The sequence below is a fragment of the Struthio camelus genome, chromosome 2 (assembly GCF_040807025.1).
Source record: "Struthio camelus isolate bStrCam1 chromosome 2, bStrCam1.hap1, whole genome shotgun sequence".
Classification (NCBI taxonomy): Eukaryota; Metazoa; Chordata; class Aves; order Struthioniformes; family Struthionidae; genus Struthio; species Struthio camelus.
Window position 1 is genome coordinate 170,143,182 of NC_090943.1, and position 11,018 is coordinate 170,154,199.

General features: G+C 52.5%; 1 protein-coding gene across 40 annotated transcripts in view; it reads right to left on the bottom strand.

The window, feature by feature from the left end:
- TSNARE1 (t-SNARE domain containing 1) overlaps positions 1-9,341 on the bottom strand; it is a 482,568-nt gene extending 473,227 nt beyond the window's left edge. For 8 of the 40 annotated variants that reach the window (XR_011139363.1, XR_011139361.1, XR_011139362.1 and 5 more), the window contains exon 1: positions 8,708-8,833. The gene's annotated coding sequence lies outside the window, so the exon portion shown is untranslated. Of the gene's footprint in view, positions 1-6,062; positions 6,177-8,612; positions 8,834-9,150 lie in introns of those variants that run through there. The other 32 variants (XR_011139365.1, XM_068933488.1, XM_068933471.1 and 29 more) reach the window with 20 other exon arrangements.
- Between the last annotated feature and the right edge of the window lie 1,677 nt (positions 9,342-11,018).

Here is an 11,018-nt window from a genome sequence, read left to right on the forward strand (position 1 = left end):
CCCAACCGACGACGGCCTGCAGTTCCCGTTTCAAGGCGGACGAAGGCGCAATCAAAAGCGAACGCAGCGAACGCGTCACGCACAGCGTTATATTTAACGAGAGGTCAACCAGCGAGCTGGCACAGGTCTATCAGGTCCTCGCAGTCTCATCGAGCTTTCTCATCAGCAAACGGACGCGCGGGCGGGCTTCTTCCTCCCCTCTCCTAACTGCAAAAATTTAAATCTAAGAAGTCGGAGCATGCCACATCTCTCCAGGTGATGAGGACTAAGCAGCTCTCCATGAGGAGAGCCCACTTGGTGGGTGGACGCCTGGATGAGGCAGGGACGTTCTCAGCGTTCAGCAGTAACGCAGCTTAAGCCGTGCAAACGCGTTCACGGAGAGCGGTTATCTGCAGTTAGCTTCGGCCGCTGCTTTCGCTGATAAAAAGTCCTCCTTTCAGCTGCTAATACGTTTCCCAAATGAACTACTCAACGTTTAAAAAACTTCAATAGCAGTTATCTACTAAGGACTAAATTCTGCAGGGAAATTTTGACGCAAGTGGCGTGCTTTGAATCAAGTTGGCTGGAGGGGGGAAATAATTTGCTCTAAGATGTTTCTCTTCAAAAATGCCATCATCTCCAACCTCCAGCAAAGGGATTTACGATAGCTTTCCAACAGCACGTGCTTTACCAGCCCATGAAAATCTCAGCTTGTGCTTTCACAAGTAGAAGCAGCTGCAGCATCCAAAAACCCTGCCTTTGCCGAGCACGACCCCGGGCAAGCCAGGCTTTCCCTGCGGATGGTTTTCAGTCCTTGAACTAGAAACTATTGGGAGACTCCTCAAAAAACCCAATCAAGGTCATCCGCTCTTCCTCAAACAGCCTAGAAGGGTTTCTTTCTCTCCTCCAAGACAGCCTCAAATTTTGGGACACGTCTGAGCTGCACAGCGAACACCACTGCCTGCGGACCCTGGTCCAAGCCACAACAGAAGCCACGTGAAATGAGGGATTTCAACGGTGGGGGGGGGGGGAAGGGGAATTATGCCTCAACCTCTTTTTTTTTACTTATATGAGATTTTTTTTCAAAGCAGAATTGGGCTAAGCTAAAAATGTGGGTCACAAGACCTAAAAGCAGCGGTCGCTCCTCGTCTCAGCCTCCCTCTGCGCCCCTTCCTCGCATACAGAAAACACAACGGTCGCCTCCCTTCCTCCAAGCCGAAGCAACTCAACAAAACGATGCATTATAAACCGAAAAACGGCAACAGATTGCAGCAACGAGCATGACGGGAAATCCCTCAGGGAAAAAACAAAGTTCTGTATTTTACATAAGTAAGGCCTAAGGCCACCTCCAATGCAACAGGGTTGGAACAAAATACTCCACAGCTGTCTGTTCTGCACTCCCTTTCTTCCATGCACATGATGAGAGGAGTCCTCCAAAATATATACATATACATATAAGCAATCGGGTAATTCAAGGTTGCAATCACAATAAATATATACAGCAGGGGAGGAAGAATGAAGAACGATACTCCAAGTAACCTCAAAGATTGCATCCCTGGGGCACGTGAATTTGCGAGTCCGGTGTTTCAGTGCAAAGCTCTTGGATGCAATGGTGTCAGCACGACCCCATCGCTGCCCTCCAGCATGCTCCCTATTCCTCTTTCACATGTTGTTTTTCTTTTTTTCCCCTCCCACAAATGCCTCTCCGTAGCATGCACCATGCTTGGAGTAGCGTATATTGAGATAGATCCATGTTTCTTCAGTACGGAAATCAAGTCCTCAGTGTAAACTCAAATATCACAGGATGCATTTTTATCTGTTTTAATACTGGTCCTTTCTTTCCCCATACTCGTATTCTGTATTTGTGTGATATAAGGGGGGTGGAGGGGGAAATCTGGAGCAAAGGGGCTATATCTTAATCTCCCGCAGAGCTAAATGTAATCGCAGAACAAGGATGAAAAAAGAACATTATACAACGAAGAGCATTAAACGTTTTGCAACTATTTTACACTTTTATTTAGCAAAGAGATTACACAGATACCAAGAAAAGCAATCCCGGCCTCAACCAACATAGACATTTACTAAAAAAAGCAACGCAACAATATATTTCCGCAACAAAACATTCTTTTTAAACCGTCCCTGCGCCCATGTGACAAAAGCCACATCTGACTTGGACTTCATGCAAGAGGAAGGCGGAAAACGCTTTTGTGGGTTTGTTTTCGCATCTGGGCTTCCCCTCCACAGCTTTTGCGATCCCGTGTGTAGCCTGGCGGCACTGCCGCATGGGAGCAAACGCATGGCTTGGCTTACGACCCTTCCCTAACAGCCAACCGCTCTGCATGCTGCAGAGACACAGACGAGACCCTCCAAAACAACACGATAGAGTGGCCTCCTTAAAAACGTAAGGCATAGAGATACAATTTTTTCCTTGCAATCTTTTGATTGCAGTAATCCAGCAGACAAGCAGCTAACACACACCTAAATCCCCTTTGGGAGAACTTTTACCTACTGCCAGGAATCTCAAAGCGCTACAAAACACACGTGCTGATACATAGATATATTTTTTTAAACCTATCTTCCGCACATTTTTCAAAGAACAATTGATCACCAACACAATCTTCGGGTCGTAATGGCATTGTAAGCAGAAAGGACAGTCTAATGGGGGAAAAAATGAAAATCCACCCCTGACTTTATCTTCCTTTACAGTTAAATGCTAACTGTATTTTCACCATCAGAAGAACTGAGAAGCAAAGACATTGTACCAATGCACGGCAACAAAGACGTGGCATCTGCCTACTGAATTTCTTGACTAGTGAAACTATAAAGAAAAAGAAGAGTTTTAAATAGAAACCTCCCTGTAAGTGTTAAATCAGATTAATTTAACTCTTTTAAATTATTTTAATCTTACATACCATCATTTGCAAGATGAGCAAAAAACAAAAACGGAGAACCATTCTTACCTCGATCGTATCCCTTCATCAGAGACACAGTGCATTATTAAAAACCCCAGTTCTGATATCAAAACGACAAACGCTTTCATAGACGTGAAAAGGAGTATTTTCAGCAGAAAAGGAGTATTTTATACATAGTCTTCTGGACAAAACCAAGCGATGGGCACTAGTTTTGCTTAATCCATGCAATACTTGGCACCGCAGCAGGCAACGCCAACCCAAGTTTCTGGCCAGGGCACCAAGTTAAAAAAAAATAAAATAAAATAAAAACAAAAACAAATAAACAAACAAACAAACACAATTCAAGTGGTTAGTGATGTTACTGCAGGACAAGATTTCTAATATGACCTCCGTTAAGTACCAAAGGGCTAGACCCGCTCCAGTACTTCAGCTGGTGAGACCACACGCGCTCCTGCCTCACGTCAAGCTTGCTTAACCCAAATACCTGGAGGGTTTCACACCAAGAGGCTTGCGCTGTCTTGCAAGCGCACGTGCACTCGGCGAGATGTGACCCCGCGGCACCCAGCCTTCGAGCCCTCAACTTTCATGGCAGCACGTAGGTCCTCAGCAGGCAGCTAAACCGCCTCCGCCCCGGTGGCGATGGCCTCAATCCTGCAGAAGTTACGTGTGGACGCTGCTCTCTACCTGCGTGCCGCTGTGATGAGGTCTGTCCCCGAAGGGCTCGCCGCAGGACCCGGGTGCCGAGCATTAAGCCAATGTACGGGATTTAAGCAGCGACAAGGGCCAGTGCAGAGATGGAGCACTGGGGTGAGATCCATCCAAAAGAAGCAAAATATTTTAATGAGTTTTGTTTTAATCGGTCAGTGGCACACATTTACACGGTTCCGTGTGGTGCCAGCAACCCTCAGCAGGTGCATGAAAAACCCAGTGGAAGGGATATATCCAGCTCCACCGCTCAAGCTAGCTGAAATGTAGGAAGCAAGATAACAAAGATGAGAAAAGTAAATTACATTTTTTTAAGTTCTTTCCATTTTAATCTAGCAGAACGTGTTTATGACACAGGCAGGGAATTGAAAGTATTATTTTTATCTTGATATTATTTACCCTTTCACACTCGCTATTTAAATATCCCTGAATTCCCAGAAGAATCAGCAATTCAAAATATCATTTTATATGTATTTATAAGCAAAGCGGGGGGAAGAACAGTCACATTCGCCTACTTTTTTATTATCAACACCTATGTGCAAATTGTTCAAAACACAGAGGCATTTATTATTTGTTCCCACTCTGTCTTGGCCCTCAGCAGAGGGTCTCCCGCCCACAGACCAGGCATCGCACCGGAAGGCAGACAAGGTCAGTCTCCCGGAGACTAGCAAAAGTATCCAGAGGTTTAAAAACAAACGTGTTGTAGGAAAAGGCTGAAAGAATAAGGTTTCTTGGATCCAGATAAGAGAGAATGGGAAACCACAGAGACTTCTGAGCTCGGTTAAAACACTTCACATTGAAATCGCTGTGATATACTGTTCTCTAGTCAACCTCAGCCAAATAATTTACAGTCATCCTCACTCACAGCAGAGGCAGCCTTGGACACCAGGACAACCGTAGCTACGGTGACAGTTAAGCAATGGCGGAGGCTACCCAAGGGCATCATACTGTGAAATTCCCTCCAACACCCACTCGCTTTACCTCCCAATAGCATCAGGTCCTCAAAGACATTAAGGGTTTGTTGCCAAAATTGCTGCGCCTTCCGCCTGCCCTGAGCGTAGCCCCTCTGCCATGCACGCAACCCAGGGAAAATATCAACGCGGTACGATGTGGCACTGCTCGTTTCACAGCCCCATCACGATGGAAAACACCAGCTTAGAAAAAGGGGTAAATACCATATATATAAATGAAAACATATATAAAAACGAATCTTATTTCTACTATTACTGGATAAACAGGAAAGGGGAGAGAAGAAAAAGAAAAAAAAAAACTTCTAGCTCAGTTCACCCTTTTCAGACCCAGGCCACACAAACCTAATGTAGCTAGCAGAAATTCAGGATTAACTAGGACGAAGCACGAAGAGCAAAGCTTAGGCCACAACCTGCACATAGTGCGTGTGCTTACCCCCAGGTGTGCTAACAGGGACTGCTTGTTTAGTCAGCGTTTCCAGACACAAGGCCACAGCTCAAGCGCTCGAGTTGCTCGAGTCACAGAACATTGGAAACGCAAACGACAGAAGGTTTTCAACACACATTTGGTGTATTTCTGGAAGAATTAAAACATCCTATTAGGTTTCATAAGCCCTTTGCTTTTTAATATGCACACAATGACACTCGGCATTTCAAAGGACAGTCAGGAAATGCAGATTTTCCCCAAATCCACTCCACTGCCAGATCCCGTACCTTAATTGTACCATGAAATTATCGCTAGCTTTTATTAAAATCTCTGGATCACAAACCTGTACTGAGATAATAAAAAAAGTTTTGGTAAAATCAGCCAAGGACAACTAGAGAAAGTGGTGCTTTCTAACTTTAGAAGTAGTTTTGTTTCTGCTCCTGTATCTTCCCAAAAGCGTTATTTGTAAGACCATCCTACTGACTCAGTCATGACAAAGCTATTTCAAAAGCCTATCCTTTGAATTAGCCAGGAAGGAAAAAAATACATATACACCATTACATCCACGAGTGATGTTAGAAATGAGCAAGAACCTTTTATTAAAATACAAGGGTCAAAGAACAGTATTCAACACTGCCAACACTGCTATCGTCCTGGAGGTCGACACATCAATGTTTCATTGTATTAAGAAACCACAGGACACAGTGTCATAGCAACAGAAAACCAGCCCAACTACATAGCAGTACTATAAATCTTCCTCAAATAAAAAGCCTGATTTCCCCCCCCCCCACTTGCTACACGTGAAATATTTTAATATGGAAGGGGAAAGGGGGGAGTGGGAGCCCAAGCGCAGCCGTGCACGTGGAGATGCCTCCCACTCTCTGAAGTTGGCAGTCCAGGGCAGGCAGCACCCTAAGGGAGCCGGAGGATTTAGCAAAATATGACCTTCCTCTGCACTGGACACCCCGAGATGCCTCAGGTCCCTAGGGACATGCCAGGGGGTTTGCTCAAGCGTTTTGGATGGGGACTACCAAGAGCTGCTGGTAGCTCATAGCCCTCCCCAACACCCACCTTTTCTTCAGGGGTTCCCCAGGAAGAGGGAAATTTGGAGCACAGGAAGGACGATCGCTTCGTGGGAATGCACGGCAAAGAGGTGTGGAAATCTCTGCCTTCAGTGCCAGGTCGCAAGCTTTGCGAGAGGCGCGTGTGTGCCCCTGGGGAAAGTGCCTTCCTCTTCTCCCACGCCCTCCTCCCTCCCAGCCCCACCACAAGGGCCCACAGACCCGCTCCACGCAGGTAACGCTCCCACCCCCAACCCCAGACCCTACTCGTCCTCAACACCAACAGCAGATGCACATCACCCTCCACACAGCGGCATACCCCAGGGAAGGGAGCACCGGGACAGCAAATCCGTGTTATTTTATGCAACGGAGGAACATCCACCCCTCTTGAACAGACACACCAGCACCAGACTCACAACCACGCTGGCAGGTCACGCAAAAAAGGCCTGTCCCCCCGGGGCTGCACACGGGGCTCGCGGGCCGAGCTGCAGGCAGGCGTGCACACACGTGTGCGCGGCCAGCCCCTGCTGCACGATGCACGTACACGCACCTGTGCAAGGCGTGGGTCTAACCCCAGCGTTGCACGCGTAGCCCCCGGGCAAGGACCAGCCCCCTGTCCAAGGCTGCACTCGCAGCCCTGTGCCAGGTCTGTCCCTAGGCTGAATATACACACACACACACTCACTCTGTGCAAGGCCTGTCATAGCTCCTAGTCGCACACACATACCCCGCTGCACCAGGCCCGTCACAGCCCCGAGGTCGCACACGCACATCCCGCCGCAGGAGGCCTGTCACAGCCCGAAGGTCACACACACCCCGCCGTGCCAGGCCTATCACAGCCCCGAGCTCACACACGTACACCCCGCCGTGCCAGGCCCGTCACAGCCCCGAGGTTGCACACAGATATACCCTGCTGTGCAAGGCCTCTCACAGCCCCAAGCTCACACACACACACACCATGTGGTGCCAGGCCTGTCACAGACCCAAGGTCACACACGCACACCCCACCTCGCCATGCCCGTCACAGCCCCAAGCTCACACACACACACCCACCCACCACACGAGGCCCCTCACAGCCCCGAGCTCACACACACCCCCCACCACACAAGGCCCGTCACAGCCCCGAGCTCACACACACACACCCCGCCACACAAGGCCTGTCACAGCCCCGAGCTCACACACGCACACCCCGCCACACAAGGCCTGTCACAGCCCCGCGCTCTCACACACACACCCTGCCACTCCAGGCCCGTCACAGCCCCGAGCTCACACACACACCCCGCCACACCAGGCCTGTCACAGCCCCAAGCTCACACACACACACCCTGCCACACCAGGCCCGTCACAGCCCCACGCTCTCACACACGCACACCCTGCCACACCAGGCCCGTCACAGCCCCACGCTCTCACACACACCCTGCCACACCAGGCCCCTCACAGCCCCACGCTCTCACACACACCCTGCCACACCAGGCCCCTCACAGCCCCGAGCTCACACACGCACACCCTGCCACACCAGGCCCCTCACAGCCCCGAGCTCTCACACACACACCCTGCCACACCAGGCCCGTCACAGCCCCGAGCTCACACACGCACACCCCGCCACACAAGGCCTGTCACAGCCCTGCGCTCTCACACACACACCCTGCCACACCAGGCCCCTCACAGCCCTGAGCTCACACACACACACCCCGCCACACAAGGCCTGTCACAGCCCCGCGCTCTCACACACACACCCCACCACATCAGGCCCCTCACAGCCCCAAGCTCACGCACACACACACCCCACCACATCAGGCCTGTCACAGCCCCGCGCTCTCACACACACACCCCACCATGCCAGGCCCCTCACAGCCCCGAGCTCACGCACACACACACCCCGCCGCACCAGGCCCCTCACAGCCCCGAGCTCACACACATACACACCCCACCACACCAGGCCCCTCACAGCCCCGAGCTCACACACGCACACACCCCGCCGCACCAGGCCCCTCACAGCCCCGAGCTCACACACACACACACCCCACCACACCAGGCCCCTCACAGCCCCAAGCTCACGCACACACCCCACCACACCAGGCCCCTCACAGCCCCGAGCTCACAGACACACAGCCCACCACGCCAGGCCCCTCACAGCCCCGAGCTCACACACACACACACCCCACCACACCAGGCCCCTCACAGCCCCGAGCTCACGCACACACCCCACCACACCAGGCCCCTCACAGCCCCGAGCTCACAGACACACAGCCCACCACGCCAGGCCCCTCACAGCCCCGAGCTCACACACACACACACCCCACCACACCAGGCCCCTCACAGCCCCGAGCTCACACACACACACACCCCGCCGCACCAGGCCCCTCACAGCCCCGAGCTCACAGACACACAGCCCACCACACCAGGCCTGTCACAGCCCTCAGGTCCCCCCCCCACACACACACAGCCCGCCGCGCCAGGCCCCTCACAGCCCTGAGCTCGCACACACACCCTGCCACGCGAGGCCAGGCCTGTCCCACACCCTCACACCCACCCCACACACCCCCTCACCCACACCCACCCCTGTGCCGCGCAGGGCGGGGCCGTTGGCCGAGCGAGGCGAAAGCGGGGGAGGGGGAGGGGGGGGCGGCACGCGGCGCGGCGCGCGCACCTCACCTGCCGCCGCGCGCGAGCCGCCGCGAGGCTGCGCCCTGCCGCCGGCACCCAAACATCACGTGACCGCGCCGGCCCTTCCTCCCCCCCCCCCCCCCCCCCGCCCCGGCCCTTCCTCCTCCCGTCCGCACCACGTGTTCTTCCCCCTCCCTACCCCTCCCCTTCCCCGCCCGCTGAAGACCTCAGCCCGCAGGTTGGCCACCGCGCGGGACTACAACTCCCAGCCGGCACCGCGCGCCGGCCCTCGGTCAGCGCCCCGCCCTCTTTCCCCAGCCGACCAATCCCCGGAGGAGAAGGCGTGCGCCTGTGGCAGCCGCCCGCCCCTCCCCCACCGCCTCAGCCGCTTTCTCCTCACGGCCCGGCCGGGCGCTTCCCGCTTTTCCCGCCCTCCGCCCGGCAGGCGTCCGCTTCGTTCCCCATCCCCACCGCCCGCCTCTTCCCCCTACCTCTGCTGAGGGCTCCCCTGCCCGCCGGATCCCCGCCACTCGCCCTCTCTCTGCGGTCCCCGCTGTGTTCCCCGGCCCGATTCCCGCTCATCTGAGCATCCTCTGCAGTAGCCCCCCGGCCGTTCCCTCACGGTTCCTCCGCGCCCTCCTCGAAGGCTCCTGCTTCTCTTCCCCGCTCCTCAGAGGCTTTCCCGCCTCCGTGATCCACGCAGAGCGCCCTCGTGCTGTGTCCCTGGTGCCCCTGCCCTGCCGCCTCCTCGCTCCCTGCCGGTGGCCGATCCCCCTCCTGTCCCCTCTCCCGGCCTGTGAGCTAGGGCCGGCCGACGTCGCTTTCTTCACTCGCAGAGTCACGTCGTTGAGGTTGGAAGGGAGATCACCTAGTCCAACCCCCTTACTCAAGCAGGGTCACTAGAGCAGGTTGCCCAGGACCGTGTCCAGTCAAGTTTTGAATATCTCCGAAGGATGGTGACTCCACAACCTCTCTGAGCGACCTGTTCGGGGGTTCAGCCACCTCCTCTGTGAAAAAGTGTTTTCTTGTGTTCGGACAGCACAACTCCTTCCCTTCTCCCATCTTTCCTCTGTCTTGTCGCTTCCCACCAGCCCTTGTGCTCCTCTTCCTCCCACTCCTGTGTCATTAATGAAAGCAGTGGCCCCCTGAGCATCTCGGCTACCTTTCCTCTGCATCCGCCCACTGGTGCCTTCTCAGTGAAGAGATTTAACCCCAAGAGTCTTCCTCTGGGAGTGTGTTGAAGTCTAAGTAAAAGAAGTTGAAGTGGTTCATTAGCTTTTGATTTCATCAGCTGGCGAGCTGCTCAGAGTCCAGTACTGGAGATGATTTTGCTGGCCTGGCCTCCTAGGTCACGGCCTTGCAAAGAGGAAGAAGTGCCTGTTCTTGGCTGGTGGAAGTGAAGAAAATCACTAGCCTGGATGAGCTGATTCACTGTTAATCGTTATAAATATTCTTTGTTACTCGTGAGAGCAGCATAAGCTCATTGCGGAAAGGATGGTGCCTTCTTTTGTGCTTACGCAGTGCTTAGCGTGCAGCATACAATTAGGACACAGAAACAAATAAATAAAAGTCATTGCATTATTGCCATTCAGGTGCTGTCCATCAGCGCAGTGCTATTTAAAACACCATAAGACATAGACCCTGACTTAGGTGCTTTGCCGTCAAAGTGGTTTAACAAACCAAATCAGGCACACGGTGCATCTGGTGACCCGGAGAACGGCTCTGACTCAGATCGTAACAGGGGCGGGGGGTTGCTTTTTACTTGCTAAGTGACAGCAGCTTTACTTAAGTGGGCTAGCAGTGGCTGGCTTTGCAAAAAGAGTTATAAAGCAAGGATTTTCTTGATAGGGCCTTTGAACGACATTTCATTTTAACAAGGGCTTGACAAGCCAGCTGCCTTTTCAGAAATGTAATTCTACACCAACAGCTCTGCCAAAAAAGTTTTAGAAGGGCTGAGGGGCCACCTAAGCCTCCATAAACTTCAAGGTTTTATTGCACCAAACTACTATCAGAGCAGTTTCCTTGATCTTTTGCTGCATTGCTAAATCATTTATCTGTGCAACCTCTAAAGAAAATCCCTTAGGAAAAGGGCCATAAAAATGCATTGATAACAAAATACAGCTGTTCTGCTTGCCATCTGTGACTAGTTACCTGGGTACAACTTTCTTACTGAGTGTTTTTAGGGGGGAAAAGGGAAGAGGGGGAAGGAGGAGCAGGTTGCTCCTACAGGAAGCATAGATTACGCTTCAAAAACACTGTGCAAGACAGTCTGGTAATTTTCAGTACAAATCATATTTACTTTCAATGGGAGCATCATGAAAGTAAATAAGAAAAAAATGGATATAAACATGTGCTAGTG